This window comes from Malania oleifera, chromosome 2 (assembly GCF_029873635.1).
Source record: "Malania oleifera isolate guangnan ecotype guangnan chromosome 2, ASM2987363v1, whole genome shotgun sequence".
NCBI classification, from domain to species: Eukaryota; Viridiplantae; Streptophyta; class Magnoliopsida; order Santalales; family Ximeniaceae; genus Malania; species Malania oleifera.
The window spans coordinates 31,020,018-31,047,222 of record NC_080418.1 but is presented as its reverse complement, the minus strand read 5'-3'; the positions used below and the strand labels follow the sequence as shown (position 1 = coordinate 31,047,222).

Here is a 27,205-nt window from a genome sequence, read left to right as displayed (position 1 = left end):
TTTGGGCATTTGAGATCCAAACTAAATTTAGTTAGTTCTGACATGTCCATCACATCGAATTGGACATGCTGGATCTGATGGTCCCCAAAAACTCCTCCCCAAAAGCTTTTTCCCCACTTAAAAGGAAAGTTATAATACAAAAAAATTGCTTAGTAAACTTAGCTTACAATTCGGTCATACGAAGTCCGAACCGAGTGGGCTGACTTTCGACTGATCAAATTTAGTTATTTTATAATTGTATCATTTTTTTCCACTATGTCTGATTTTCCGATTATTTTGCTATCAAATCATATTTAATTATAGTATATACATATATGTTCAAATATTGTATACTAATTTCTTGCATAATTATGATTTTGTAGGATTCGCGGCTGTTAGACCATTACAACGATGACAGACACTACAGTCGGGTCGATGCACTATTGCTTTAATTTTGAATTTTCTTATATTTTGGACTTTATGAACAGAATTATTTTTTATCTTTTAATTTGAATTTGTATTAATGTGTATATATGTATTTGAATTTTGAACAATTTTTATTTGAATTTTGAATAATTCATGAATGTTTTAGTAATTCTGGTTTAATTTTATGTATGCTAAAATATAATTACAGGTTTTTACAAGAATTTTCAAAAAAAAAAAATATTTCAAAATATTAGTAACGATTTACAAAATCATTGCTAATAATAACAAGATGAACTTTTAGTGACGGTTTATTAATCGTCACTAAAAGTCTAAAACGGTCACTCTAAAATCACCATTTTCTGTGTTCAATTTCGTAACAAAAGGCACAATATTAGTAACGGCTTCATAATCATTACTAATAGTATATTATTAGTGACGGTTCTAGTAACCATCACTAAAAGCGTAATGTTAGTGATGGTTTGTTGAGCGTCACTAATAGTGTTATATTAGTGACGGTTATTAAATTCATCACTAATACTTGCGCTTTAATGACAAATTTTATCCAACCAAATGTAAAATTTATAGTGACAATCGTAGTCTATTACTGACGGTTTTTTTTTTTTTTTTTTCGTCACTAATACTCCACTATTAGTGACAATTTGAATATTTCATCACTAATAAGTATTAGTATTCGTAAATATGGTGACAAAGCTGGAACTGTCACTAATACTGACAAAACCGTGACTAATACTATTAATGATGATTTTTTTATTATTAGTGACGGTTTAAAATCGTCTCTAATAACCTTTTTTTCTTCTAGTGAAATATTCCCACACCCAAACTCTTGGATGCCGATGATCATTCATGGCTCTACAAATTCAAATGGATCGAGAAGAGAAAAAGAGGAGAGGAAGCATAAAGTTGGGATGTTTAATTTCTTAAACATGTGTCATTTTAAAATATTATTTTATTATTACTAAAATTATTTGTTTTCGCATACACTTAACAATTGACTAACGGTCAACTAATAAAAGTTTCATTTTGTCAAGAAAATTAAATTTTAGGGGATTTTTTTGGACAATTTTTTAAAACATAAGGGGCGGAGTGTCATTTTCTCGGAAAACTCCAAGAATGTTGGATTTTGCCTATTCTTCTCTCCTCAAACACTAAAGTTTTATCAAATTTGTTTTTAAAATTATGATATTTAAGAATATAAATTCCAAAGATATGACGTGAATAAAAATTTTTAATATTTTAAATAGAATACCAACCCATAAACAAATTTATTCACACGCTTTCACAAATATTCAGAATCTCACCTGCCTCTTCGCCTATTTAATCCAACTTTAAAACGAGGGCGAAACCACAAACCCGCTCGTCAACCACGCCAATGATGTGGGCTAGGCCCACCTCAACCCCTCGTTGAAGGAAATGGAAAATGGGCCACGGGCCCACGGGCCCACTGCAATGCTTTCAGTCTTTTTCTTTTTCATAAAGTGGGTTGGGCCGTGTCCATTAAGACAGTATTTCATATCGTACGGGCTGTTTCCATATGCGGCCCAACTAGTGGACCCACGTACGCTGGCCACCGCACAAACATCGAGGGTCAAGATTGTAAGTAGGTCGTTCCTTGGGGGCATTTGTAAACAATTTAAGTCCCCGAAAAAGGAAAAATAGAACTATAGTTTGAGAGTTTTGTTGGGCCTAACTCAGACCTGTCTTTATTGTTGGGCTTTCTGGCCCATCAGCAGCCCAAGCTCGAGGGAGTGGCCCACTTCCCAATTCTTGCATGGTTTAAACCTCCAATGGGACAGAGAGGTACGAATGAGTTCAATCATAATCAGTCAAATCGGCTGGGTTAACTTAGAATAAAAAATTTTGCAAATCGGGATTAACGTAACGTAACCAGCTTGGTCCGAACCAATCAAAACCGGTCTAAAACAGGAGCGACTAATGAGAGTGGGCCAATTCGGCCTTCGCTATAAAAAGAACTATAGGGTTTGCGAAAGGATGACTTAGTGGACAAATACAACACCACCTTATATTTAGTAGAGTAATTAATATTTATAATAATACGATATAAAACATAAACACCAAGACAATAATAATAATAATGATAGCACGTGCATCACACATGCATAATAATAATAATAATAATAATAATAATAATAATAAACATTTAATTAAAACTAATTTTTTATGTAAAAGATGTTTACTAATAGATACCCAAAAAATAAGGTGAAATTACAAGAGATTGATGCAAGCAAATCTTTGGCGTCGTGAATGATGTTGACACACCAGGTTGCTCTTGATGCTGTGAAGAAAATGCTTTCAAGAATCTGTTTCGCAGACGAGATTTTGTAATGCCATTCCACTCAAGCTCGGGTCCCAATTGAGGGATTCAAGGATGGCCCAGGCTTCTACTGAGAATGAAACCTTTCATACAAAATAATATGAATGGAAAAAAGGGAGCTGCCCCTGCAATAATACTTGTTGATGCTACAAGACTATAATCTTTCCCAAATGCTGCTCACCCAGTGGAGGGTGTGGTGCAATGGCTGATTTTCCAAGCAAGAGGTACTCTAATTATTGTTTCTTTTTTAACCATTTTATTCACATTTAATGATACATTTATAATTTGATGAGAAAATACTAGGCATATTTCAAGGTTCGGGTTCGGGTTCATATTTTGAGGTTTGGGTTCAAGTTTCGATTTCGTTTCCATTTTTGGTTCAGATCTTGAGATTCAGGTTTTGGGTTTCAGCGTAGGTTAACATCATGAAAAATTAATCCGTCCAAATTAACTTCTTGCTTCTTTCTAAATGCATATTAGCATTCTTGGTTGCTCCTTTATATGTTCCTCGCTTTTGCTCCTTTTTATGTTCTCTTTCCTCGACTTTGGCTCTCCACCAGGACAAAAATGCACGCAATAGAAGCATCCACATATCATCATTATTCTCGAATCATTGCATATACAAATCTAATTCCTATTTGAATTCTTTGTATGATGATGAACCCGCCTAGAATCAATGCCAATTAATTAGCTTATAATGTTTGTGAGTTCCTGTATGAGATTGTATACAATAATATGATGCTCCTATGAAATTTTGACTAGAAGAAATGAAATACCTTCATCACCCACAAAAGAGATTATTATATTTACTAAAGATGTGTGAACATTTTTGGAAAAGAACCTAACCAAAGTGAAGAGAATCACCCATGCGAAAATGACACACGAGTCCCAAAAAAGGTACCACTAAATTAAATTTGGAATTTTGAATTGATGACTTCCATTGTATGCGACACCTTTGCTTGGACAAGTGTTGAAGAAAACATGATGATTAGGGCATGAGATGCTTCTCGTAGTGCCTTGATGTCCCAGGGTGCCCTACCCAATGAATTTCTAAGCCGACAATGACAGGAGAACATACGTGAAAACCAGAGAATGAGGATCTACACATTTTTGTTGGCGACAAATGTGAGCACTTAGAAGAAAACTTCAAAGGGAATTTTTTTTGCGTATATATTTAAGAAACAAAAAAGGAAGTCAGCTGGAACTAGCTAGCATTTGTGGTGCCAAATGTAGGGTCATCTAGTACCCACTTTGAGTGCAGTGGGAAGTTGAAATTGGACGATGCAACGGCGAGATGGTGGAAGATAGAGGAGTTTATGATTATCACAAAGTTACCACGACCCATATTTCTACAGTTATTCTGTCTAGTTGATAGAGGCCCAAGTCCAGAAGCCCTTCTTGCAGCCTCAATCAGTGCCCTACCCAATTCCTTCATATCTACATCTTCATTTTCATCATCCACATCCTCCCTTGATTTAGCTGACCACAAATTATATCCCAGTTATTGTTTCAAATTAAAACAGAAGATGCAGCCAGAAGGCCTACTTCCTGATATGTGGTGTTCAACATTTCCCCATTGAGTGATTTCTGAGTGCAAAGAATCTGCCACCTGCATGTCACCAGAAATGCCCATAAAAGTATGACTTAAAATTACCATCCTCGGAATAACATCAACATTCCACCTGTAAAAGATATAAAGAATCATGGAAATACCTGAGGGAGTGCTCCCACTGTCCCACATTTTGGCATTACACAACCAAAAAGATAGATATCACACTATTCGATTTTCAGCCTGCCACTTGAAATTGGAGCATAAACCTAAAGAAGAAACCAGAGTGACGGCTTTGAGGGAGGTATCACTTTAAGTCTCTTTCCTTCCTGTTGATCTTGCAAGAAGGGTTGTGACAGAAGGTATTTCCCTGAAATGTGCTCTTAAGTTGAGGATCTGGGGCTTTTACTTTTTGACATTTTTATTTATCCATATGGAAGTTGAATCTCGTACGTTGTCACTCAAAAAAAGTAAGATCAACCACAACACCTGCATTTTTCTGTATTCTTCTTTCTACTCTTTTGAAGAGGAGCTTAGGCGCAATGGTAAGGTTGTCGCCGTGTGACCTGGAGGTCACGGGTTCGAGGCTTGGAAACAGCCTCTTGCAAAAATGCAAAGTAAGGCTGCATACTATAGACCCATTGTGGTCCGCCCCTTCCCTGAACCCCGCATACGAGGGGGCTTTGTGCACCTTTCTACTCTTTTAACAACTCTGGTAGAGGGAAAATCTGTGCAAGACAAAGCTTACTGAAACATGCACTGCAAAGCAGCTAGGTTGTAAGGCCAATGTTGGAGAGGGCCAGTCCTGCCAAGGAAGAAAATAAAACATGATTCAAATATTGAGCACTCCAGTAATATAATGACATGCCAATAGATTACTTGTAGTTACTTACAGGAAGCCCATCAATTTTTTGCTGTATAATGATGCTTCACTTTTATCAACCGCCCATGTCCTGGCTTGCCCAGAAGGACTTTAGCGCTCATTAACTCTATATGTGGACAGATTGACAGAAACAGGAATCATAAACATAATCAGTGCAAGACCTTGCTTTTTTATCATATGCTACCACAAAGAGCCCTGCTCTGCATAGGGATTTTATGAGAAACAAATTTTTTTTAAAAACCAAATTGCCATACAAAAGGAAGCAAAAAAAAAATATGTATGATAATTGCATAGAAAATAAGAAAAGATCTTTCCCCAAAATTTTTACAATCCAAAAAAGTTCAGAGGAAAGCATTTGTTTTCTTAATTTTTTTTTAAAAATAAATTTCTATATTTACTTAAAAATATAATCCAAGCAGTAAATATTTGATATACTTTCACAGTAATGGGATAATGGAACTTTGAAATGGACACCCGAATCTTTGTGATGTCATCATTATACCTGTATGTAGGTTGAAATGAGCATAAGCTTTTGGTTGAGATCTAACAGTTCTACCAAGTCCATCGACAATCTTGGTGAAAGAATTAGGACACTTACTTTTTGGAACAAAAGGTGAGGACCTGCATTTACTGTATCATCATAAAGAAGCTCATCCCATATCGAGTCAGCTAGCATATCCTCATATGAGATTCTAGGTGTAGTAACCCTAGGCCTAGGAAACACGGACACTTCTGGAAGCCTAAAGTGTTGGTGTTTGACACATATTGGACAGACACATTCCTGACACTCCCCAACAAGCATCCAAAATGTATCGGAAATTTATTTTTTATTTTTGGACATGGACGAGACACCAACATGGCAAGGAAACCTACGGAACGCTTCTTGCACTGAAATGCTGCATTTATGTTGTCCCTTTAATTTTGTTAACAAAATTCGAAAAAAAATTAAGGATGGGACAAAAAATCGAGAGTCAAGTTCTCTGACATTGGAGTGGTTAGACTTTGGAGCCCTAGTACCACTACACCAGCCTTGTAGACCACCGTTGGACCTCCCAGCCCCCAAAATTCCCCCAGGAATTAATCTGGTCTGAAGTTGTCGGAACGAGCTTTATTGAACAAATTTATAGGGGGGCAGCCCCCTATTTTCAACCATTGCAGCTGGCATCGACCTTCAATACAGACAGACACGAAGAAGAATGCAGGCAGCAGAAATGCAAAAGAAAAGAACAAAGATTCCTCACCTGTTATTGACTCAACCACAAATCACGTCAATTCCAATAGACTTAGGATTGGAGGGTCCGATTGGAGTGCATCCAGTAGGAACTGAACCTACGAATTTGCCAATTATGAGTTGGTTGCTTTAACCATTCAGCCATGGATGCTTAGCAGGGATCCTCGTACAAGGTGAATAACCAAATTCCAATTGAAATGAACTCTTTAGGATAAATCAATGCAATTTAGGAGGAATCAATGAATGAACATCAATTCAAATCCGGGATTTTCAAATTGAGAGAGATATTGAGAGAAATTGAGAATTCTCGCTATTTCTTAGATTCATGGACCCAATTCAATTAATGAGATCTTTCATTCACATTTTTTTCCCACCAAGAACATTTTATAAAACTCTTTGACCCCCAAATTTGGAGTATCCTACTTTCATGCAATTCACAAGGTTCAACAAGCAATCAATATTTCACGATCAAGGGTGTAGTACTTTTTGTAGTAGCGATCCTTAAATATAGTATTAACAATCAAAATATGGTGAAAAGAAAAAATCTCTATTTGATAGGGCTTCTTCATATACCTATGAATTCCGTTGGACTTTTTGGATACAACAGAAAAATCTTTTGTGTTTTCCAATATCAATAGATTGATTGTTTCGCTCCTGTATCTTCCAAAAGGAAAAAAGATCTCTGAGAGTTGTTTCCCTGGATCCACATTTTGCCACTCCTTGTTAATCTATTCCTTTTTTTGAATTTCCTGATGAGTGACAACCATTGCCCATTATCAGCCATCTTGAGTTGGTTTTTGGTTGCAACCAATATTTTATAACATGAACATAGTAGATGATCGTATAAGTGCAGTTTGTAAAATGTGTAAGTTTGTAAAATTTGTAATTGATAATTTTGCACAAATGGTGCTTATATTTCATTTTAAATCAAAATTACCAAATATTTGTGGCATGCCTCAATATATATGTTTATATCAATTAACTAATGTATCCCTGCCCTGTCATATCCTTACTTTTTTTTAAATTGCTATGTTGCAGTGTCCATATCGTGTCGTATCAGTATCTCATGTTGGGTGCTTCCTAGCCCTAGCAAAGGACCAACTAAAGGTTGCCCATGTTGCTTGACTTGGAGAAGATGGCTGCCTAATGCAGGCTCCCACATGAGTTGCATCTGCCGAGTAATTAGAGTATAGACTGGAATAGACCTAACAATCACAGGCAAGTTAGAGAGAGAAGCTCTCTTCCCTCTCTAGGGATGCTTGTCTAGGGCATGAATCTCGCTGGCTACCGCCCACCACCACACCCATTTTTCCTCCATCTACAATCTCTTCCCTCATTCTCCATCTCACCTCAACCTCTAGTTTGTTCGGCTAGGTGGTCATGGATTTTCAGCAGCCATTCTGATTCCAGTTTTGAATTTCAGATCTCCTGCCCCATTGCAAGTTTGAAAATTTGAATTTTTCACGGCCATGGGGCACAAGGCCAGGCGCATGGCTGTGAAAAGCCCTTCTATGGGTCCTAAGGTGCTCGGAGGGGACAAGAAGAAGGGCATCGTAACCCAGATTGAAGCAAAGTTGGGGAAGGTTGGGGTCGTAAATAACCAGAGTCCCACAAATGCAAAAGAGGATACTTTGGCTCAGGTTGCTGCGAGTGCTGCGGAGTCAGCTGGGAACTCTTCCAGATGCAGCTTAAGAGAGGTGGAAGATGAGGGCGAGTCTCAGGCTGTGAAGGGTAAACACTGGGACGATGATGACTTGTTGGAGTCTGAAACTTTGGGCACGGAGGACACATTGGAGGAGGCGGAGCACTCTGACGGAGAAAAATCTGCTCGCATGGGTAAGCCATTATCCAACAACAATCTGGAAGCTGAAGGTGTTAAGCAAGATCTTAAAAAGACGCAGGAGAGGAAGTTCTTTTCAAAAGAAAAAGGCAAAGTCCCGTGGGTTGAATTATTTGCCAACAACAGGCATGGTTCTAGCTGTGGGGCTCTGCCTGAGTTCACCTCCAAGGGTTCTGATGTTAGGCCGGATGTGGCAGACCTGGAAAGTCCACATGGCCATTGGAAGAACTGTCTTGTGGGTTATTTTGTTGGGAAGTACCCAGGGAAATCTGCTTTGGACCAGGTTGTTAGCTCATGGAAGGTGAAAGTTCAGATTCTCCATCATTGTAGTGGGTGGATTGTGTTTCAATTTTGTAGTGAGGATGAAATGAGCCAAGTAATCCAAAATGGCCCTTATCTGGCGTTTGGAAGACCACTTCTTTTGAAGATGATGCCACAGTTGTTTCAGTTTGACAACGAGGATCTGAGCACACTCCCAGTGTGGATCCAATTGAGGAACTTACCCCTTGAAATGTGGACTATGCACACCTTGGGGAAAATCTGTTCAGTATTGGGTAGGCCAATGTATGTGAATAAGCTGACCACCAACAAAGAAAGGATTTCTGTTGCTAGAGTGCTGGTTGAGGTGGATGTGGCAAAGGAAATTAAACGTGAAGTTAAAGTGTCGATGCCAAATGGGAAATCAATTGCCCAGGAAATCCACTACGAGAACCTGCCAAAGTTTTTCAAATTCTGCATTCTGGAAAAGAATGCAGGAGCAATCATCTAAAGATCAGACAAGAGCTAAGGACCAGATTAAGGCTCCTTGTGCTCAGGCAAGAGTTGAAGAGGATAGTTCATGCCAGCCACCTCCTAAGGCAGCAGTGAATAACGCACAGGTTCAAGTTAGGGCTGAGGGAACTGTTCAGAATTGCAAGGCCTCAAACAAAACCACTGAGAAATCCAATGCTAGACATAGTTCATGCCAACCGCCTCCTGAGGCAGCAGTGAACGATGCTCAGGTTCATGTAAGGGTTGAAGGAGGTAGTTCTTTCCAGCCACCTCCTAAGGCAGCAGTGAATGAAGTACATTTTCAAGTAAGGGTTGAGAAAGATGTTCAGAACTGCAAGGCATCTAACAAAGCCACTGAGGAAACCAATGGTAGAGGCATAAAGGGAACTAGCAAACTTCCTCTTAATGCGTCTACGCAACTCAAAGCTAAAGGAAAAGACCATCGAGAGGAGTTTTTAATGGTCAAGAGAGAGAAGAAGAGCAAAGGGGCACGTGATTCGTTCCTCTCCAGGGTGATTAATGAAGATAGCTAGTTGGAATGTAAGGGGCTTTAATAAACCCCTTAAGCAAAATGGGGTGTTGGACCTCATTAAGGATAAGAAGATTGATGTTGTAGGTACTTTGGAAACAAAACTAACTGCCAACAGAATGGAGTATTTCATGAAGAAAAGGATGTCTACCTGGTGTCAGGTTAATAATTTTGATGTACATGGTGCTGGCAGGATTCTGGTTGTTTGGAATCTTGAAAAAATTAAGGTTCATGTGATGGACAATACTCAAGTAATCCATTGCTCCCTGAACTCTTTGATTTCATCTTCTTGTATGTATGTTAGCTTTGTGTATGGGCTGCATTCTGTTGTTCCTAGGAGACCATTATGGCAGAGCATTTGTCAGTTTGGCAGCTCCTGCTCATCTCCTTGGATGCTTTTGGGTGATTTTAACAGTGTTTTGCAGACTGAAGAGAAAAAAAATGATAATCCTGTTTCAGCTTATGAAAATAGGGACATGATGGAGTGTTTTCTGATTGTGGACTTTCTGATTTGGGTTCTTCTGGTTGCTTCCTAACCTGGACCAACAGGAAAACCTGGTGTAAATTAGATAGGGCTGTGGTGAATAATGCTTGGACTCAGGCTGAGATGAATGCTCATGCTTCTTTCCAACTTCTTGGGATTATTTCTGATCATGCTTCATGTGTTGTCTCTATACTTAAAAAAGAAGATTTGGGAAGAAAGCCATTTAAATTTTTCAACATGTGAGCACAGCACTGTAGTTTTTTGGATGTGGTTAAGGACTCCTGGAGCAGCAGGGTGGAGGGATGTAAACTATTTCGTCTTACTCAGAAGTTGTTGGCCCTTAAGAGGTCCTTGAAAGCCCTAAATGCCACTCATTATGCTCACATCTCTAGGGCAGTAAGGATTCATGATGATCTAAAGAGTGCCCAACTCATAACGCCCCCAGGAGTGATGAGCTTCAGAGATTGGTCTCAACTAAAAGGGAGATTGCTGTCAGATTAGATGGGGCAAACAGAAGTTTTCTAGCACAACAAGCGAAGAGTAAGTTCCTCAAAAATAGTAACAGAAGCACTACCTTTTTTCATGCCATAATGAAAAGGCATACGACCAAGAATCATATAGTTTCTGTTACTAAGGGAATGGGACTGAAAGAACCAAGTCTCAGCAAGAAGTAGCTGAGGAATTTTTAGAGTTCTATAAGGATCTGCTAGGGTCAGAAAATGAATGTTCCTCTGTAGATCCTAGGGTCATATCTCGTGGCCCTATTTTGAATTGTGATCAAGCAAGGCAAATGGTGGAAGTTATTTTAGATGAAGAGATAAAAGATACTCCTTTTGGCATTGGGGAGGATAGATCCCCTGGGCTGGATGGGTATACTTCCTATTTCTTCAAGAAGACATGGAGTATTATTGGGAAGGATTTTACAATGGCTGTTAAAGAATTTTTCAGGAATGGGAGGCTCCTAAAACAGATTAATCGGACTGCTATTGTGTTGATTGCCAAGTCATAGCATGCCAACTCAGTCTAAGACTATAGGCCTATCTCATGTTGCAATGTGGTGCATAAAGTAATAGCAAAGATTATTGCCAATTGAATTAAGCCTTGTCTGGAGGTATATTGACTGAAAATATATACCTTGTTCAAGAACTGGTTAGAAAGTAGGCAAGGAAATGGATCTCCCCAAGGTGCATGATTAAAATTGATCTCAAAAAGGTCTATGATTCTGTTTCATGGAATTTTTTAAACGAAATGTTGGTGAACCTTAACTTTCCAATGACCATGGTGGGCTGGATAATGCAATGTGTCTCAACAACATCTTACTCACTTTCCTTGAATGGGAGTTTGTTAGGTTTTTTTTAAGGTAAGAAGGGGCTTCAACAAGGGGATCCACTTTCTCCCCTCCTATTTGTGATCTGTCTGGAATACCTTTCGAGATTACTGAAGTCTCTTGAAGGCAATCCTGATTCCAGTTTTCATCCCAAATGTGGTAAATTAAATATCACTCATTTAGCCTTTGCTGATAACCTCATTCTGTTTGCTAGGGGAGACTACTCTTCAGTTAAGTCGATAATGGACTGCCTGGGGTTGTTTTCTGATTGCTCTGGCCTTAAAGCAAGTATCCTCAAGTCTAACATGTATGCTGCAGGTGTTAATGGGTTTGACCTAGAGTCCATTAAAGATCTGACAGGTTTTTCAGAAGGGGATTTTCCTTTCAGGTACTTAGGCATCCCTTTGGCATCCACTCGTTTGAATTCAATGCACTACTCTCCTCTGGTTAGCAAGATCTCCAGTCTTATTGGCACCTGGTCTGAGCATTCTCTCTCCTATGCTGGAAAACTGGAACTTCTGAATTCTGTTATTCAGGGAGTTGACTGTCTTTGGCTTGCCATTTTTCCAATTCCAAAATTGATGTTGGTTCATGTGGTCAAGTTATGTAGATCCTTCCTGTGGGTGGGTGGGGGTGCGCAGGAGAAGGCCTCTTGTGGCCTAGAGGGAGGTTTGTCTACCGAAGGAAGAAGGGGGTCTGGGGGTATTTGACCTCAAAATCTGGAACAGAGCTTTGCTTACTAAGGCCCTGTGGAACATCCATATGAAAAAAGACTCACTGTGGTCCAAGTGGATTAGTCATGTCTATTTGAGAGGGGGCAGCTTACGGGGTGTTTCAGCAAGAAATGAAGACTCACCCCTTTTCAAGAAAATAAATGAGATTAAAAATGAGATTCTGCAGCATTGTGGTAATCCAGAAGAGGCTGAGGAGTTGGTGAGACAGTGGACAATAGGTGAGCAGTTTAACTGCTCTAAAGCCTATCATTTCTGGAGAAACAGGGATAACAAAGTCCCTTGGAATGCTACAGTTTGGAAGAATTGTTGTTTTGCCGAAGCACTCATTTATCTTGTGGCTTGTTGCAAAGGAAAGCTGCTGATAAGCCATAAATTTTATGTGGATGGATTGGACCAATCATGTGTTTTCTATAATTCTAAAATTGAATTCATTGACCATCTGTTTTTCAAATGTAGGTTCTCCTCAATTGTGTGGAGATGCATTAGGGGCAGGATGGGCATTACAAGATCCATGACTACAACTAAATCTGCTCTCAAGTGGCTTCACGAAGAGGCCAGGGGCACAGGAGTTCAGGCTGTTGCTAAGAAGGCCTGCCTTACCATCATGGTTTACTCCCTTTGGCAAGTTAGGAACAAGAGAAAGTTTGAGGGAATTGTGACCCAGCCAAAGACCATCATCAAAGTTGTTCAAACCCACGTTTATAGATTTGTTTATGATAAATTTCCCAATTTGGATGTTCCTTGATCCCTAGGGTGCCCTGGTTTTTGATTGTATCATTTGGTGGATTAGTTATCCTTCGGTTGACTGAGTTGATGAATGTTTGTCAACCTGGCCTTGGCCCCTAGGTATGCCCAGGTTTTTGATATATTGAGTTGTAGTTGATCTGAGCCTTGTGTGGCTTTCTGATTGTACTGCTTTGTAGGTGCTTGTCTGGGAGTTTGTCCTCCCCTTCTCGGGTATGCCAGTGATGCTATACATATATATCCATTTGGTCTTATAATTATAATTTTCAGATCAAAAAAAAAATCCATAGGCACTGAAGTAGAGTCGTGAATACCCTAGTTTGACTCTAATATCTGGGTATCCTGAGGTTTTACCTAGGCTGCCTCACTAGATTGTTTCCCCAGGCGCTTTTCAGGCAAGGTAGGTTGATGTTCTACTTTTTGACCTATCAGAATCACTATTTTGGCATGGAAATTAGCCTATCTTTTGCAGAATTCTTGATGATCTGCTGGAGTGAGCTAATCGAGTTGTGGATTGGGTTACAGTTTCTTGATGATGGGAATGATTAGTTTTAATTGTCTCGATTTCTTTTTCCATGGTAGCATGAGCTTCTTTTAATTTTCCAAAGGCCATGATAAGAGGAAATGTGGACAAGTAGGCTAGGTGTGCAGATATTAGACTCAAGGCACCCCAAATACTCACAATGCTTACAATAAATATGCAAAATCAAAGAATGCTTACGTTCAGGTCTGTGCAGTAAGTTAGGTGCAATTTTGACATAACAATGAAGTTCTTTCTCTATAATTTAGCAATAGAGGAATTTAAAGAGGCAAACTAGGTCAACTCATGCTATGAATTACCAATTATATTGAGCATGAATCATAATTCTCAAACTTGGAACTTGCACCTTCCCCAAAGTCTCAAACCCCAATAATTGAAAAATATATCCTAAAGAAGATGACTGCACTGACAAGCTGCAACAATTCAAGGAGTTACTTTGAAACAATGGATGAATTTACCAACAAACCAAGTAGTTGTCAAAAAGAGAGTGAAATTTCGTGAACAAGAAAATGACAAAAAGGAGAAATAATTTTGTCGAGTGACAGGCTTCACTTTTTTGGCTCTCTTTCTCTCTTAGATTTTTTATTTTTTATTTTTGGGTCTGATTTTTTCCCTATAGAGTGAATTGGATCAAATGGCATTAAGGGGGTATTTGTTTGCAATTAGTAAAATCTAAATAGAACCGGTTCACTAAATGGACTCCAAATTAAGAGACTGGTGATGTTTGTTTACATCCCTGAATGCCCTCTCAATTCCTCTTATTTGGTCAGCAATAATTTTGTTGCTGAACACCATTCCAGGGGAGATTCTTGAATTTTCGTACAATAAGGTAGTCTTCCACTCTCACTGTTCTTCTCTTTTCTTTGTCTTCCTCTTTCTCTGTCTCTCTAGGGATGCACTCTGCTTCCTATGAAGACTACAAAGGATTGCTGCGATAAGGTTGCAGTCCGCATCCATCCGCTCATCAGTGATAAGCGGCGTCAAGGATTTAAGGATTTATGTTCAGTACTTGTCATTGGAGCTCATCTAAATTACGGTCTTCCACTCTCACCGTTGTTCTTGTCACCGTCCTTCCAAGAAAACCTCAAGCATAATATTGTGCTCCTCCTGGGTATAAATTTCAGGAAAATGTTGAAATTTATGTTATGTTGAAGGCTTGATATACGTTGTTCGCCCACAACCTAACAGCTTAAGCTTTTAGATAAAGTAGTAATCTAACATGGTATCAGAGCATGATCCTATCTAAACCCTATTTCCCTTAGTTGTTGCCAGAAAACACCATTCCCACGGCTATTCTTCCCTAATCCACCCCCATCCCATACTAAATCACAAAACCAACTATATAACCATAATCAACACCACCCCCCCCCCCCCCCCCCTGACAGCCCACCGCACAAAACCTTATCGCTAGAGGGCACTCCACACGCCCCCACGGGCTGGCCAAATGCCAGCAAGGCCGACCCCAAATGCAAGTGTGTGAGTAAAGTTCTGCCACTTTTTCCTTTTTTTCTTTTTTTTTTTAATTCTGCCATGCTCTGATTCCTTCTTTAGACTATAATAACAAGTTGTTAGGCTAGTTTTTGCTAAAAAATTCAACCTTTTTTGTTAATTTCTATTCAGGGTTTGTGAAGGCTTCCTTGTGAGTTTTTTGGAGTCGTGGCAGCATTCGTATGTTTAGTTGTGAGGCTGTGGCAGTGCTATATCCGTCGTTGAGTTGTTCACCTCATTCATGGTTGTGTCAGTGCTTCAAATGGTTTGTGATTGTTCCGATTATTGATTGTTCTTCTTGTTTTTGGTGTGGTTGCTGATTTGTGAATGTTGTGGTAACGCTATATCCATCGGTGAGTCATTCACCTCGTATGTCGTTGTGTCAGTGCTTCACACAGTTTGTGATTTTCTTGATTAGTTTTGATTGTTCTTCTTGTTTTTGGTGTGACTGCTGATTTTTGAGTGTGGGGATGGAACCTATGAATCCCAAAAATTTGTTTCCTACATCCCTGCTGCAAATAACGACTCAAAAGTTGGATGGAAAAAACTACGTTCAATGGTCTAAATCTATTCGGATTTATTTAGCAAGATTAAGGAAATTTGACCACTTGCTCTAATCTGATTCTTCTAATGAGAAGAGAATATATGTGTGTGTTCAAGAAGATGCCTTGATTGTTTCCCTTTTATGGAATTCAATGGAGCCACAGATTGCACGGATGTGTATGCATCTAGATACGTGCAAGGAGATTTGGGATTATGTCAAACTTCTATATTCCATTAAGATTGCACTTATATATGATTTATCCCAGGAGTACTTTCAGTTACAACAAGAGGATAGGAGCATTGCAGATTATTTTGGAGAGATGAAGCGTATTCATGAGGAGCTTAACGTCGTGCAAGCTATAACTGCTGACATTCGTGAGATGCAGAAGCAGACAGTTCTTTGTGTTCTAAAAGGCTTGAGACCTGAGTTTGAGGCAATTCAGTGTACAATGTACATATACTCAGTAGTGCTAAGTAGCCATCATTTGTTGATGCTTATTCTCATGTCCTTCGTGCTTCCTTTAGCGTTCATTCTCCTACTTTTGCATTTGGCTCTAAGAGGAAAGTATTTACTACACAAAGTGATTCTAGTTCTCTACCAAACAACCACAAAAGTTATCGCAGTGGCTCAAGTAGTCGTAGTGGTAAAGACAGACGAGGCAGAGGTTCTCCTCATAAGTACACTCATTGTGGACAGAATAATCATGCTATTGAATAGTGTTGGGATCTTCACGTATTGCTAATGCAGCCACCACTGACTTCACACCTTTGGGAGCAGCCAATGCAACCACCACTGACTCCTCACCTTTGGGGTCAAGTGAGGGGCAGCATACTGTCTCTGTGTCAGAGGAAGAGTATTTTGTGTTCCAAAAGTATCAAGCGTCACAACAAGCTTCTCTTCCCATTGCATCTCTTGCCCAAACAGGTAATCACATAGTATCCCTGTCATCCAGTACTCCTCGTCCTAGTCCTTGGGCCAGAGACTCCGCTGCCACTGATCATATCACATGTATACCTATATTTTTCTCCACTCTTTAATATCCTGCAAATTTACCTTATGTTACTCTTGCTGATGGATCCACTACTGCAGTCAAGGGAATTGGGACTATAAATCCCACTTCTTCTACTTCTCTTCCTTCAATTTTATGTATTCCCAAATTTCTTTTCAATCTTATATCCGTTCACAAAATTACTAAATCCATTAATTGTTCAGTGACATTCTTCCCTGATTCGGTGGTTGTTGAAGATTTGGAAACGAGGAAGATGGCAGAGGGCGTGAAGCTAGTGGACACTATCACTTTGAGCCACTATCTCCTTCTCAGTCAGCACTATTGCTACCACACCTCTCCAAACTCATTGTCGCCTGCATCATCCTTCATAGAAAACATTAAAATGTCTTGTTCCTAGTTTGAGTTCTACGACTAGTCTCGATTGCAAGTCTTGTCAGCTAGGAAAGCACCATCGTGTTCTTTCGCTTCCCAGGTCAATAAACAGGCTGCAAGCCCTTTTATCTTAGTTCATTCATATGTTTGGGGTCCTAGTAGGGTAGTGTCCAAGTTGGGTTTCCGGTACTTTGTAACCTTTGTAGATGATTAGTCATAATGATTTGGTTATATTTAATAAAAGATCGTTCTAAGCTATTTCATGTATTTTCTGCCTTTTGTTCTTAAATAAAGACTCAATTTGGTTTTCCAGTTTGAATACTTTGAAGTGATAAAGCTAAAGTGTTTTTTAGTGCATAATTCACTACTTAATTATATGACTCACTTTGGTATTGTTCATCAATCATCAAGTGCCCACACTCCTCAAAAAATGGGGTTCAGAACAGAAAAATAGACATCTTGAAATCACTCGCACTTTACTTTATCAAATGCATGTACCTAAAGTGTTTTGGAGTGATGTTATACTTACTAGTTATCTAATCAACAAAATGCCATCCTCTGTTCTTAGTGATAAAATTCCCTACTCCATTCTCTTTCCTAATTCAACTTTATTTTTCTCTTCTTCCTCATATACTTGGGTGTGTGTCCTTTGTTCATCAACTAACTCCTGGGGTGGATGAGTTGGATCCTCGTGCTATAAATGTGTCTTTCTAGGCTATTCATATACTCAAAAGGGACATCATTGTTATAGTCCTGTGCTACATCGCTTCTTTGTTTGTGTCGATGTTACCTTCTTTGAGTCTACACCTTACTACACCCAGTCACTGAGCGCTTCTGAGCCCAATAAGTCTCTTCCTTTACCTAATCTTCCAGATTCTACATTGTTGTCCTTGCCCAACCAACCATCTGAGCCTCCATGTAGTTCGAGTCCTTCTCATCGCCTTGATCATCCTAATTTGCAGGTGTATTCACAACGATGACTCCAAGGAAGAGAGTCCCCTCTAGCTTCTATTACCATGCCTTTGGTTTCCTCGTCTAATGATCATACTTACCATGATGTTGATCCTCTTACTGCTGTTCAGAAAGGTAAACGTATATGTACTCAACACCCCATTTCCAACTATGTTTCTTGTAACTCCTTATCACCCTTCTATTATTGTTTTGTCACTGCTATATCATTTACTGCCCCATTTAGGGTGGAAGGATGCTATGGTTGAAGGGATGAATGCTTACATGACAATGGTACTTAGGACATGGTATCTCTTCCTCCTGAAAAGTCTATGGTTGGTTTTCGTTGGGTTTACACTGTGAAAGGCAACCCTGATAGTTCTGTAGCTCATCTAAAGGATTGTCTTATTGCTAAGGGATACACCCAGGTGTATGGTCTAGATTATTCTGATACTTTTTCTCTGGTTTCCAAAGTTAGATCAATATGTCTGTTCGTCTCCTTGGCTGCTACTTGTCACTAGCCTTTGCATCAGTTAAATGTGAAAAATGCCTTCTTGCATGGTGACCTCAAAGAGGAGGTTTATATGGAGCAACCGCCTAGGTTTGTTGCTTAGGGGGAGTCAAGCTTAGTGTGTGGACTCAAGAAGGCTTTATATGGTTTAAAACATTCTCCTAGAGCATGGTTTGGTTGTTTCAGTGCTGCAGTAATTGTGTTTAGTCTTCAACGGTGTGCTGTGGATCATTCCATTTTTATCATTATACTTCATCAGGTAGGATCCTTCTGGTTGTTTATGTGGGTGATATTTGAAATTGGCTTGTTGAGATGAAATTGGCTTGTTAAGATCTAAACTGGTTGATACACCCATGGATCCTAACAACAATATAATGTCGAATATGGGTGATTTGCTACCTAATCTTGGACAATACCAAAGACTTGTTATAAAGTTTAATTATCTCACAATTACTCAGCCGGATATATCTTTTGCAACAAATTTTGCGAGTCAATTTCTAGATTCTCCGAGGACAAGTCATTGGGACACAGCAATTTGCATCTTGAGATATCTCAAAGGTGCACTCGGGAGAGGTCTTTTATATTATGATGAGGGTCACACATATATCCATGGATATACAAATGCAAATTGGGATGGATCGCCTTTCGATCAGAGATCCACCATCGGGTACTGTATCTTGATTGGTGGTAATTTAGTTTCTTGGAAAAGTAAGAAACAAACTATGGTGGCAAGGTAAAGTGCTAAATAAGAATATAGAGCTATGGCTCACTCTACCTGTGAACTTTTCTGGTTGAAGAACATGTTGGAAGAATTGGGTTTTCCGCATTCACAGTCTATGAAGTTGATGTGTGATAATCAACTTGCTCTTCATATTGCCTCCAACCCTGCTTTTCATGAACGGACGAAGCACATTGAAGTTCATTGCCACTTTGTTCAGCAAAAACTTGTGCAGAAGCTCATTACAACTGCTTAAGTGATGTCAGACATGCAACTTGCTAACTTGTTTACCAAAGCGTTGGGGAGTGCTTGTGTTAAATTCATTTGTAACAAGTTAAGAGCTTATGACATTTATGCTCTAGTTTGAAGGGGAGTGTTAGAGGTTATATATGTCTTTTAGTATTACTATTATTGAGTGCAACAGTATGTTAATTAGTGAGAGTTAGTAAAGGTATTATTGTCATTAGAATATATTTAAATTTGTATTATAAATAGAGGGAGAGATCTATCTTCAAGTGAGTTCACTCATTTTAACCAAATCTTAACATGATATCAGATCTGGTTACCAGGAGGTCCTGGGTTCTAGTCCTGTTGCCCACGTTTATTATTTGATGTTTAAAAATTATTGTACTCCCTGTAATGGGTGTTATCTATCGTTTGTTTATTGCTCCATATATTGTCGAACTGCACATGCAGAGGAGTGTTAAAGGCTTGATATACATCGTTTCCCACAGCCAAATAGCTTAAGCTTTTAGGTAAAGTGGTAATCTAATTACCTGTAATTGGGGCTCGCCTTTTTAGTGATGCTGCTGTGATTGGATGACTCCTTAGAGATCTGGATCTCAAAACTTATTTTTATTTTGGAAAATCTGAAAGGGTTGTGTGCTTGAGTTCATCTTAAGATAGAAGACAGTGAAGACAAGACCCCTACAGGCTGCCACACCCATGACCAAGAGTTGATCAATTTAATTGTTATTTTTTGTTGAAATTTTTCTTCAACATGAAGAATGCAAGCATTTTTTCAGTACAATTTGGGTAATTTCATTTGCGTTACAATATTTTTATAATTTTTAATTTAAAAAAAAAAATACATATTCAGTTGTTTAGGATTTCCCAAACAAATTATATTTTTTAGCATTAAGGGGTTCAATCTGCTGTATATTGGTTCACCAAATTCAAAGCCTAATTTAGCATTTAGCAATTAACGCTCAATTTTGCCAAACGGCCCCCAATAGATCAGTCCTGCTTTGAGAGCTGCATGAGTGGGCCTAGTCAACAGGTTGGGTTCAGGTTTGGGAAGCTAAAGAGTTTTCAGCAAGAAAGATGAATTCCTAGCAAAGATTTTGCACATATGATTTGATTGAACTTCCTAAACGTAGAAAAGCAATTAGTGAGTCTTCATGCTCAAGAGAAACGGGCAGATGGGTTTGTTAGTGGTAGATGGGTTTGGAGAAAAGAAAGAGCTTGACTATTCGATGAGATATTCTCTCTGGTCATTAAAATGATTTCCATTCAAGCAATTCCCATTTTGGCAACTAGCATGGACATTGAGCTTGATCAATTGGATATAAAACTAATTTCCTCCATTGGGGTCGAAAGGAAGAGATTTATATGGTGTGGTGAGAAAGTCTGGTAATTAAGAGCACAAAGTTCATAGGTTGAAAAAGAGTGCCAAGCAGCTAAAGATGGCATCCTGACAGTAGTACAAGAAGTTCAACTCATTCATGGTGTGTCATGGCCATAAGAGGACTTGTTTTACACAGGAGTATCTCAGGTGACAGTTTCATAATTTTATTTATGTCAATGATATGCTGGACATAATGCTCAGTTGATTAACACACTGAAAAAACAGTTATGAGTACTTCTTCCTGAAGGATTTAGGAGTAGCAAAATAAATTTTGGTAAAATTTAGGGTTTGCAAAAGGAAATTATTGTGAGCAGGTACTTGAAAGGTTCACAAGCAAAATGCTAACTGCCCCTTCAGTATCCATCTCACTGCCTGTTTGCCATTTTGTTCACTTATGATTTTAAAAGCATGGAAGAAATGTGCGTGGTTTCATTTTAAATATCTTAAAAAAAAAAAAAAAAAAAAAAAAGAAGTTTCCACAACTTGGCAGAATATTGAAAACCACAAAATATGGTTTTTGTCCGTTTTCACAAGAATAACAACACACTACCTTTTGTCCAACCTCCCCTCACACATTTTTCCTTCTCCATCTCACCTGAAACAATTACAGGCTAGGCATGATCTCAAGTCTGTTGTAGCAACCCCTTTGGTCAGCTAAGATTTAATCTCTTACATTTTTTATTTTTTTTTTCTTTTTTTTTTTCTTTTTTTTTTCTTTTTTTTTTCTTTGACTCGGAGAGGGTGAAACTAGAGGGGATCATGCCACCAAACTTGCACCACTGCCACTGTTACTGCATCGCAACTCTCCCCTGTTGTTGATCTGTTGTCATCATCATTCATCACTCACCATGTCAAACAAATTTGGAGGGGATGCTGTTGGAATTGGTGTGATCCCAAGAGGGGGGTGAATTGGGTTTTAAAAACTTTTTGGCTAATTTAAACAAATCACTGATTCACCACAGTATCATATCCCATTCAACATGTACACGTGTATGTAAAGCGAGTTTAACAATAAAAGCAAACATAAACGTGTACAGTATCTTATTTAAATCAAATGTGTGCATGAAAATAATTTCGACAATAAATAAACATTCATACACATGCTGAAATTAAAGTGCAAGAATTGAAATAAGATAAGGAGAGAACGACACCAGATTTGTTATCGAGGTTCGGCCAAACCAGCCTACATCCCCGCCTTGGGCTTACCCCCAAGGATTCCACTATACCTGCTCACTTAAACGGGCGGAGCAAAAGCCTTTTACATCCTCTCCTTACATTGCGAAGAAAACCCCAGCTCAATTACTAGGCTGAGCCAAACTAGTCTCACTTGCGGGGCTGAGACTCCCCAGTTCAATTCCGGGCTGAACCGAACCGGTCTCACTTGCGGGGCTGAGACTCCCCAGTTCAATTAATGGACTGAACCGAACCATTACAATAAAATCATTTTGTACATAAAATATACTTCTGAAATACAAGCAGAGATGTACAACATTAAAATCTAATATGCATTCTCATATGATTTTGAAATGAAGCTCATGTAGAGTATGGGTTTTCTCTCAAAATATTTTTCAAGTAAAACTTGAGAGTTTGGAAAATGATTGACCTTTATAAAATAGAAGGAGAAGCCTCTCAAGCAAGTATATATTAAATTGATATATGCTCAAGGCTCCCTCTTATATAACCCAAAGAAATTCTCCAACAAATGTATGTCAAAATAAGAGTAGGAGAATATTAGGGTTTTCTTCAAAATGATTGACCTTAGTAAAATTAATCCCAAGAAGGCATTCAAGCAAAATATATGAGCAAGAATATTAGCCCAAGCCTTCAAGACATTATTCACAATAAATTTCTCCAAAAAATATTTTTTCAAATAAAAGAATATGGGAGAAATTTAATCTTTGAAAATATATCACAAATGAAAGAAGAAGGCCATCAAGCAATATATATGTATATGATATATGCTCATGCCTCTTCACATAAAATCCCCAAAAATATTTTCTCCCAAAATGATTTTCAAATAAAAGAAGAGTAGGAGAAAAATGAGAATTTAGAGAACAAATGGGGTATAGAAGTGTGGGAGAATCAAAGAATGATAAACTAATTTAACAAAGGGATTCTCCAACAATTTTCAAGTGTTTTGGGGTTGTATTTATAGGCAAAAACCCCTTGTGACCGTTATATAGCCGTTGGGACCTTAAAATATATTTTTATTTTGAAAACTAGTCGTTTTTTGGCCGCTGGGACACTTTCCCGAGAAGGTCGGTCGACCAGGCTCAAGGTACGGTCGACCGGGGCTGAAATCAACAAGTTTCGGTCGACCTTAGTGAAGGCTCGGTCGACCGGCCTCTACTTTTCTGCGCAGACACTGTTCAGTGTTTTGGCTATAACTTTTCCTATACAACTCCAAATTGGATGTTCTTGATACCAATAGAAAGGTAAGAGAAAATCCCACAACTTTTATGTTGAACACATTTTAAGATAATGGCTTTTGGCTTAAGAAAAATGTCCATCAATGAGACAAAAGAAACATGAAGGGAGTTTTTCTTTTACGGACATGTTTCAGTGTTTTGGGCATAACTTTTTTTGTGTAACTCCAATTTGGACGTTCTTGGTATCAAACTCAAGCTATGGCAAAATTCCACAATTTTCATGTTGAACAAGGTTTGATTTGAGATCGAATTGAGTAAGAAAATTGTTCATTTCTAACATTCGGTCGACTGGCCGGTTGACCGACCCCTTTGAAAAATTTAGTTTTTGCCTTCTTTTAACTCTAAAACCATTTAAAAACCTTTGTATAAGTTAGGCATTTTATGAAAAAAGTTTTTCATGTTATTTGGGATCCTATGGTCAATCTAAGGTCAGGTAGAGCTTCAAATTTAAATCATGTAAGATGCATGCACATTCAACCCTAATTACTATTACAACCCAGAAAATAAATAAAGTCTTCGTGTCTTCTGCTCCTCAATGCTCCATGGAATATGCCGATTGGTGTTCTTCTCAGTGCTCTTTACGACTTCCATTTTGCATTCATCACTTGTGCTTACAGAAATATAAACCTATTCACACTCAGTTACATAAGTGGGATACTGTGGTTTGTCATTATCAAAACAGGGATCGGACTCAAAAAGTCAACAGATGCCCATGCCACTGCATGCTCCCCTGGTTTTGATTTCTATCGTCACCCTCATTAGATCTGTAAGAGACGCCTCACTGCTGCATCACTACCCTGTTCCTGATTTGCCACCATCATCACGTTCACTGCACCACACCACTCAAATCTGGAGATCCCAAAGCTTTGTCATCTTCCCTTTGCTCTCCCTCTCTCTCTCTGAATCTCTCTCTCTACATATATATATATATATATATATATATATATATATATATGAAGACTACATCCCCTTTTTTTCATTTTATCTGTAATCCAACCAAACAATTTTTTTTTTCAGTTTTTATTTTTATTTTTTGTTTTGGCTTTCGGTTGAAGGGCATCCCCGGGTCACAAGGCTCCCTGCTTTGTGAGGGTAGGGGGAGGGTCATCAGAGTGTACGCAGCCTTACCCTTGCTTTTGTGCAAAGAGGTTGTTTCCTTGGACTCAAACCCATGACCGTTTTTCACAAGGGAGGACCCGGTGACAATGGTTTCGGTCTCAATTTTCAAAAATTTTTACAACAATACCAAAACAACCTAAATTAGTTAGCACTCCACTTGCTAGTCATCTTAAGTTTGAGCGAGAAATCATGTCGTGCTACCAATGAGAAGAAGGATGACACAACAGTTGTTCCTTAGTCCATTGTCGGGAGTTTGATGTATGCAATGGATTATAGTCAGCTAAACATTGCTCATGCACCTAGCATGGTAAGCAGATTCCTCGATAATCTCAGAAACCCAATGGGGCAGTGAAACAAAAACTTATAGGGAGCTCAAAAGTGTTGCTTGTGTTTTCGAGGGTTTGAACCAATTCTTGAATGCTTTATGATGCTGACAAGGCAAGTGGTCTTGATTATAAAACTGTTTTATTTTGCAGGAAGGGCTATTTCTGGGCAATCTAAACTACAAAAGTGACTTGAATTTTATACAACTAAGATGGAGTATATTTCTACTAATGAACCAAGAAAGGAGATGATTTGGTTGAAAGATTTCTTCAAGATTTGGATTTGAAACAGAGAATGCGTGCGGTATACAGTGACAATTGGAGAGCAACAGATTTCAAGAATGTGTAACATTCTAGCAAGAAACACATTGATGTGACAAAGTAGCAAAAGAACATTTCTATCATAAAAGATTCCGCATAGAGAAATCCTGCAGATGTGAGTACTAAGGTAATTTAGAGAGAGAAATTTGCGCTACACAAGGACCTGGCCAGCATGGACTCCAAGTCATAGTTTCATTCTTGGTGTTTACCTCACTCCATGGTCTAGAGTGGGAGATTGTGGAGCAGGCCCAAAGCTCCAGTCCCATGTTAACTTTTTTAATAAAAAAGGAGTATGAAGCAGTCGACTATCAACAGTACAACCATAACTGAACCCCACACACACTAGGAGAGGAGAGACGGATTGAGACAAGAAAAACAAAAACAAAAACAAAAAAAAGGTTTTTAGAATCGGTGTTTGGAAGACGTCGGTCAATATGAGAACAAAAATGGGAGTGCTCTTGGGTTTCTTACAGCTAATCGTTGGTACTTCAAGCATGCTCTCCCAAAGCCCCAACCACACAATTCCACCATGGCTCTTCGTCATTGCATGGCATAAAGACTTTGGCAGGATTTGGCTATTTTTCAAGTTGTGGGACGTATTGCTTGTAGTGAGATCTTTCTAGGAAATTTATTTGGTGATATTTGCAGTTTCCTCATTGTTTTACACCACAAGATTGGCAAACTTGGGAGGGTAAAAATTTTGCATTGCCACTATTACATAGTTGAGTACTTTTCATGCTGTTTCTATGTTAACTCTGGGTTCTGCTGTCACAATATTATCTTTATTATTACTGGCCAGTGACTGCATGGCGATTCACTCACATATTTACTCCTAAATTATGCTCTCTTTTTTTTTTGTTATTTAATTTACACATAACCACTTGTTGTGACAGGAGTGGTGGGACTTCAAAGAAAAGAACCTCCTTGCCTCTCCAATGAATGCTAAATAAGATTGAAAAGGGGAAGACTATTAGGCAGCTCCCATCCTCTTGCAGCTGAAGAAGCTTTCTTTATTTCATTATTTGAGATGCTGTTACTCGGCTTCCTTCCAAATCAATAAAATTATAAAGCAGCAGATACATGGGATGTTTTTGAGGGATAAACAGTTTAAAGTGGCTTGTTCTCTTCTCTGCAGAAGCTGATGGGGTCTTCCTATTGATAATACTATCGGCACTTTTGTGTAAAAATCATGAAGAAACAAGAGACCACTTGTTTTCCAGAAGGCCCCTTTTCAAAGCTAGCACCAGCCCATGTTTAAAGGCCTTTGCGCAGAGATCAATATGTAATTGGCAATTTTGAATTCTGTCGGACTAGTAACTCATCGTACATTATTTTAAAATTTAAAAATAAAAAAAGAGGTTAATCTTCGAGAAATTTTTATTGAAAATGCAAGTACTGTACCTTCTAACACTTGCATGCCTGCATTCGACGCTCTCTTTGTGATTGCCGAGGTTTAGGCGAGGCGGATAAAGGACCAAATAGCTTTGATTCTCCCTTCCTGATTCGTATCAAAACCAAGGTTAGGATTATTCGGTATAAGAGAAAAATGACAGAAAGAGAAAGAGACAAACCTTTCGACCAAGACCGGGCGGAGATCGCCAGAGGGGGTGGATTCCCGGTGGCCGCCGTTGTGTTCTCGTTGTAGGGTTTCGCTTCCAGTTGGGTGCGGATTGAGAAAGATTGAGGGGAAACAGAGCCGATGGCTCTGAAGCTCCGTGCTGCTACAATTGAGAGTGAGGGAGAGTATACAAACTGAAAAACCAGACGCACCACGAGGAGAAAAATATTAGAGCGCCGTTTGGTATATAAAAACGACCAGAAATAAAATTTAAAAATTTAAAATGTAACAATTTAATATTTTTAAAAATTAAAAATAAATTAGGAATTTAATTGAACACATGCTCAGTTTTATTTTTAAATTAAATAATATTTTAGAATATATAATTAAAATAATAAGAATACAAAACAATACCAATTTAAAATATTACAATAAAGTGAAAATTATTGTTTTACTTAATTATCATTTCAACAATTCACTACAATTGAAAAATATTTAAATTATTTTTAAATAAATTTTGTTAGCATATTTTTATTCTAATTATATTTTAAATTTATATTAATTTTAGACTTAAATTATATATAAAATGAATTATTTGATTTACAATAGTTGATTCTTGATCTAAAAGTATTCAAGCAAAAAGTTTGCATAAATAATAAAAAAAACATAAAAAAAAAATTCAAAATTGTTGAAAATCATCAATAAAAAAATTAAATATGTTCAAATGCATTTTTACAACTTGTTCTTAAATAGGGTTATTTCATATGAACTAGAGGAAGATAGGGTTATATAATTTATGAATCCCATTTGAAAAGGAAGATAGTATTATTTATCATGACTAGAATAA

The 27,205-nt window shown here is 38.3% G+C and overlaps 1 long non-coding RNA gene across 1 annotated transcript; it reads right to left on the bottom strand.

Annotated features, from left to right (window-relative positions):
* Positions 1-2,552: 2,552 nt before the first annotated feature.
* LOC131149160 (uncharacterized) lies at positions 2,553-26,579 on the bottom strand. Its single transcript, XR_009135153.1, has 5 exons — positions 26,372-26,579; positions 26,202-26,298; positions 5,201-5,296; positions 4,472-5,112; positions 2,553-4,367 (listed from the first exon to the last, which is right to left on the bottom strand). It is a non-coding gene; the product is annotated as an uncharacterized LOC131149160 (long non-coding RNA).
* Between the last annotated feature and the right edge of the window lie 626 nt (positions 26,580-27,205).